Source organism: Notamacropus eugenii, chromosome 6 (assembly GCF_028372415.1).
Source record: "Notamacropus eugenii isolate mMacEug1 chromosome 6, mMacEug1.pri_v2, whole genome shotgun sequence".
Taxonomy (NCBI): domain Eukaryota; kingdom Metazoa; phylum Chordata; class Mammalia; order Diprotodontia; family Macropodidae; genus Notamacropus; species Notamacropus eugenii.
Genome location: NC_092877.1, coordinates 20,577,342 through 20,583,341, shown reverse-complemented (window position 1 = coordinate 20,583,341; position 6,000 = coordinate 20,577,342).

Below are 6,000 nucleotides of genomic sequence, written 5' to 3'. Positions count from 1 at the left end.
GTCTTCTTACACCTTCCTTCTCAACACTTTCTCTTTTATTCAGTAACACTGGCCTCCTGGATGTTCTGTGCATTTTCTCTGTTTCCCACTCTTGTAATGCTTTCCCTCCTCATCTTCCCCTCCTACCTCCTCTGGCTTCCTTTAAGTCCCAACTAAAATCTCATCTTCTACAGCAAGCCTTTCTCAACTCTTCTTAATATTAGTGCCTTCCAACTTAGTTATTGCCATTTATTCTATACATACCTTGTTCATACATATATGTACAAATAAATGCTCATCATCTCAGTTAGATTGTGTGCTCCTTAAGGGAAGCAACTGTCTTTTGCCTCCTTTGTGTATCCCTGATGCTTAGCATAGTGCCTGGCAAAGAATAGGTGCTTAGGAATTTTTTTTTTTTTTTTTACTGATTCTAATTGGGAAGCTGTAATCCAGATGAGGGGAAGGGTGTTTCCCATAGTCATACAAATAGCAGTAATCAGCGCTGGGATTAGAACACAAGGTCTCTGATTCCATATTCAGTGCTATGTCCAATACGTCATGCTACCTGCCTCAATGTTTATCTTGGAAAACCCACAGTGCAACAGTAATGATGGATTGTTAACCACTCCAAGACTGGAGCCCTCAGGAAATGCTCTATCTGCTTCTTAGGAATCTGTCCTCATGATGGCCCTCCTCTGACCCCCTGGACCCACCTTGGGACTGAGAAATTCCAGGAATCTTGGAAAGAAGCCTCAGAGTAGTGAGTCCCCCATCCTGAGACAGCAGTAGGAAGAGGGCTGAGCTTCCTGGACAAAGGTCTTCTCTGGCTGAACAGAGAACTGATTCTGAACAGAACCCCTGTTCTGAATCATTGAGGAAGTAGTAGTGAAAAGTGCTACAGTTCTCAGGAGTCAGGAGATCTGGGTTCTACCAATCAAGCAAAAGTAAATTTAAAGTGTCTATTATGTGCTAGCACTGTGATAATTGCTAGTGATACAGAGACAAAAATAAAGCAGTCTTTGACCTCAAGGAGATTGCTACCAGAAGTCTATGAGTAGAAATCATATACACATACATGATTACATTTTAAAAATATATAAAGTCTATAGGAGGTGTCTTAAGCTAAACTTTGAAAGAGACAGACTCTCTCCCATTGATTTGAGACCTTTATGTGCCTCAGTCTCTTCATCTGTAAAATGAGGAGATTGGTCTGGATGACTTATAAGGTCACATACAGCTATAAAATTGAATCAAATCTCTAGTCTTGTTTCTGACATATATTGACTGTGTGCTTCTGGGAAAGTCACTTAGTCCTTTAGTGCCCCAAACCTTCTTAACATTATAAGTAGCAGAATAGGTGTTGATCTACACTGGTGGAAGAAATTTCTCATCAGAGGCTTTGGATACCAATGGAATCATAGTTTGAGTCCAAGAAACAAAAACAAACCAACTACAATTTAATGAAGGGGTTGTCCCACTCAAGTGAGCATGAGCATGCTATGCTGATTTGGGGAGGTCATTGTAGGTCCATGAGATGAGTCTTTAAGGGGCAAGTGCCTCATTAATTTCCCATGTCATTGTCATAGTTGACTTATCATTCAATAAGCATTTCCTGAGAATCTGTTAGGCAAGAAGCACAGCATTCATCAACAAGCTTCTATTCATGACCACTGAGTTCAGGGCACTCCACCCTGTTCTACTGCAGAACCAGATCTCTAGTCCTGCCAGAAATTAAGAAGGGTGGTGATCATGTAAAAAGATGGAGCTAAGACAGAGATAGCAAGAAGTAGAGATTTACTGGTAAACTGTTTATTGTTGGAATTTCTGATTTGTCATGACTCTAATGAAGGGAATTGGTATTGAATTTGCAATCAGGGGATGTGGAGTCAAATCCTGAATCTATTACCACCGGTGTGGTCTCAGGCAAATGAATTTACCTCTTCATGCATACTAGTGAGTCATGATGGGTAACTCAGATAAAGGAGCTACATGTAGCTGAAGGTGTCTTCAATGCCTATTCTTATTGAATGAATATCTTTCTAAACATTGAATGACCTAGAAGAGTCTCATTTTCTTCCCATATTAAACCAAAAATACCAAGGTACTGGCCCAAGTCAGGCCCAACCCAGAACACATAGGTAGAATAAGTATTATTATCTCTACTTTACAGATAAAGAAGTTAAGTCCTGCAGAAGTGGTCTATTAGAAAAAATATTGGATCTGGAATTAGAAGACCCAGTTTCAAATTCCAGTCCTGTGACCTTTGTGATCTTGGCCAAGTGATCTCCCTTCTCTGGGTTGAAATTTTTCCTTTCTCTCTAAGATGGGGGAGGTCAGGGGTTGTTACAGATGGCTTCATATATCCCTTCAAGGTTTAAATGTATGCACTTTACCCAGGCTCAAACAGGTGGTAAGTGGCGTGGCTAGTACTTGAACCCAAGTTTCCTGCTTACCAACCCAGAGATCCTTCTACTTCACCATGCTGCCTCCCCTGTATCAGTGGTTCCCAGTAAGAAGAAAAAGCACTGAAATAAAAAAGAAAGGAACTTTGTTAAATTTACAAGGTTCTGTTTACTTGGCAATGAACAGTAGATATGTGAGCTATTATTAAGATGTCTTCATTCTCATTTTGGCACAATTAGGTAGATTTGCTATCTCCCAGGAACACAAGCTCATGATAAAAATACATGTCTTGCCCTGGGAAGGTGGAAAAATTAGTATTTTAGTTAGAGAAAAGGAGTCATAGGATTTAGAAGGGGAAATGATGGAAGAAACCATCTAATCCCGGAATCAGAGAGGCTCAGAATTGGAAGGACCCTCAGGAGTCATTAAGGCCAATTTCTGCTTGGGCTAGAAATTGCTCTGACCTTGTCAAAGGATCATTAAGCCTTTAATTAAAGGCCCCAGTGAAAGGGAACCCAAGATCTTTCAACACATGTAATAACATCTTCCATATCCTTTCTTCCAATACACCCACCAACTCTTTGTTTCTCCAAGCTACGCATCTCCAGTTATTTCATCCCATCCTCATCCAGCAAAGGCTTAAGGCATTTAGTCTTCCTAGTTGTCCTTTTCTAGAGGTTTTCAGGAAGAAACTGAATGATCACTTACATCATTATCCCCCTTTCATATTAGAGAGAGAGAGAAACTGCAACAGAGAGAGGGATTGAGAGAGAGAGAGAGAGAGAGAGAGAGAGAGAGAGAGAGAGAGAGAGAGAGAGAGAGAGAGAAGGAGAAATGACTTGTCTATGATCACAAAGGTCATACAACTGGAATATGAATCCAGGTTATCTAACTCCAAATCCATCACTAATGGACCACTCCTCTGGGGCTCAGTTTCTTTTTCTGTAAAATACTGATAAAAATAATACTCATTCTACCTCTCTGTTCTGATTCAAATCAGTCTCCTGTAAATTTTGGTTCAATATAGGAAGAAAATGAGACATGGATAGTTTATTCAACAGTTGGAAAGATATTCAACAAGAACAGGCATTAAGGATACAACATATGTCATAAATGTTCTTCAAAAACATTTTTGGCTAGAAATTAGTTAAATTTCTAACATGGCTCACAATTTTGAGATTCTGTAATTCTGCAACAGGAGACCATCTCATTCACCAATCAAGTCATCAACAAGCATTTCTCAAGCACCTCTTAGGCTCCAGGGATTGTGATCGGCACTGGAGTTACAACTACAAAGAACAAAACAATCCCTGCTCTCAAGGAACACCAAATATAGTTAGATGGACAACACATACATATCTGAATGTAACCTGGCACTCAAGCCTATTTGCATAAAACATTGGGGTTATGATTACTCAATACTCACTACCCATGAGAGCTTGTGAGAGGTTGGAGAGAGAATACATCAGAACACATAATGAGCATAAATATAAGGCCACTAGGAAAGCAGAGTGCTAGAGAAGTTGGGGGCGGGGTGGGGATTGGGAAAGGCTTTATGTAGAAAGTTGGTTTTGAGCTGTAGCTTAAAGAAAGAAGAAGATTCCCTAAGGGGAGGAGGGAGTGTATTTCAGGTATGAGGGATAGCCGGTACAAAGGTGTCATGGAGGGGAGAGATGGATGTGCCATGGATAAAAAACAATGAGGAGGATAGTTTGGCTGGATAGAAAAGTGCAGGGAGGGGAGTAATGTATAATGAGTCTGGAAAGATTATTGGGACAAAGTTGTGAAAAGCTTTAAAAACTAAACAGGCACTTATACTTTATCATACATATTATATATATGTACTTTATGCTCTATTATATATAATATATAATATATGTATATATTTTATGTTCATATATACACATTTATCTTTTATATCTATCTGTGTACATTTATACTTTACCCCAGAGTCAATTAGAAGCCAATGGCATTTATTGAGTAGGAAGGTGATATGACAGATCTAGGATAAAGGAAAATTACTTTTGGCAGTGGTGTGAAGGATGAGCTGAAATGGGAAGAAACTAGAGTCAGGGAGAGCCCGTTGCAATAGTATAGGTGGGAAGCGATGATGTGATATAGTCCATCATAGTAATTTTGGTTTCATTCTTGGATCTTAGTCATTGACTGATAAAAATCAGATGGAAAAGTCTTGGGTTCCTTTATTGTGGCAATGCCTCCTCTTTAAAATCACTTTCACTAAAGGAAAGAAATCCATACAAGCACTGATCTGAAGTCAGACATGCACAGCACTCAAAATGCCCAGATTTGGCTTGAAATCAATACATAAACTTTGATTCTTAGGAGCAACTAGATCATACTTGTCAGAATGGTAACCCATTGAGTGGTACTGGGAGAGTCCAGTTGACTGGCACTAAAGAGTTCTTGTAATGGATACCCTAACAAAATACATGGTCTGTATTGTATTCCCAACATTGTGGTTGGGCTTTGAGAGAGTTGTTATGATCGTCATGGTTACTGCTATTATTGTTGGCAGAGATTATATAGGAACCCTCTTCTCCTAACACTAGTGATATTAGACTTGGTGTACTTTCATAAGGACAAAGATGCCTCAGACTTCAGACTAAGGGGATGAAGTAGCCATTTCATTTCCCTTTCATTTTCACTCTAATCTATCCTCCACAGAGCTGTAGAAGTGATCTTCTCAAAGCTCAAGTCGGAGAATGTCATGCCCTTACTCAAGAAACTCCAATAGATGCCCATAACCTCTAGGATTAAATATTAACTCATCTGTTTGGCATTTAAATCTCTTCTCAATCTGGATCTTTCCCATTTTTCCAGGCTTCTGGAATATTATTTCCCTTCATGTCTGTTAAAAGTCAAGCTATATTTGCCTTTCTATTGTGCCTCGCAGATGACAATCCATTTTCTACCCACATGCCTTTGCCCTGGTTGCCTTCCATGAACAGAACACTCTTCCTTTTTTCCTCTGCCTCTTGGAATCCATGGCTTCCTTCAGAACCTAGTTTAAGTTTTGTATTTTGCAGAATGTCTTTCCTAGTCCTCCCATGATCTAGAGTTTTAAGTAACCTGTACCTTGTATCTACTTTGTATGTATCCATTCATATGTCTATATCTGCATCTATGAAATCTCTCCTCTCTCTCTCTCTCTCTCTCTCTGTCTCTGTCTGTCTGTCTGTCTGTCTGTCTCTCTCTCTCTCTCTCTCACTCTCTTTCTCTCATCTCCCCCACTAGAATGTAAGGTCTTTGAGAGCAGGGACTATTTTTTCCTTCTGTATCTTCATCATCTAGCTTAGTACCTGGCACATAGTTAGCCACTAACCGATGCCTGTTGATTGACTGATCATTCCCCAAATGGAAATCTCTATCCTGGATACTGCCTTCCAGTTCATTGTATCATTGTTAATTAGCAGCATTCCAGAGCTACCCAGAAGCTTCCTGTTCTTTGAAATCAGTCCTTCTCTCCTTGGTATATAATATACTGATCTTATATTCTGAGAGTGTACGCACACACACGTTGTATATATGTATGTATATACGTATATTTGGATTTTTTTTCAAGAAAATATGGATATGAATTACCTTAAACTCTCCTCC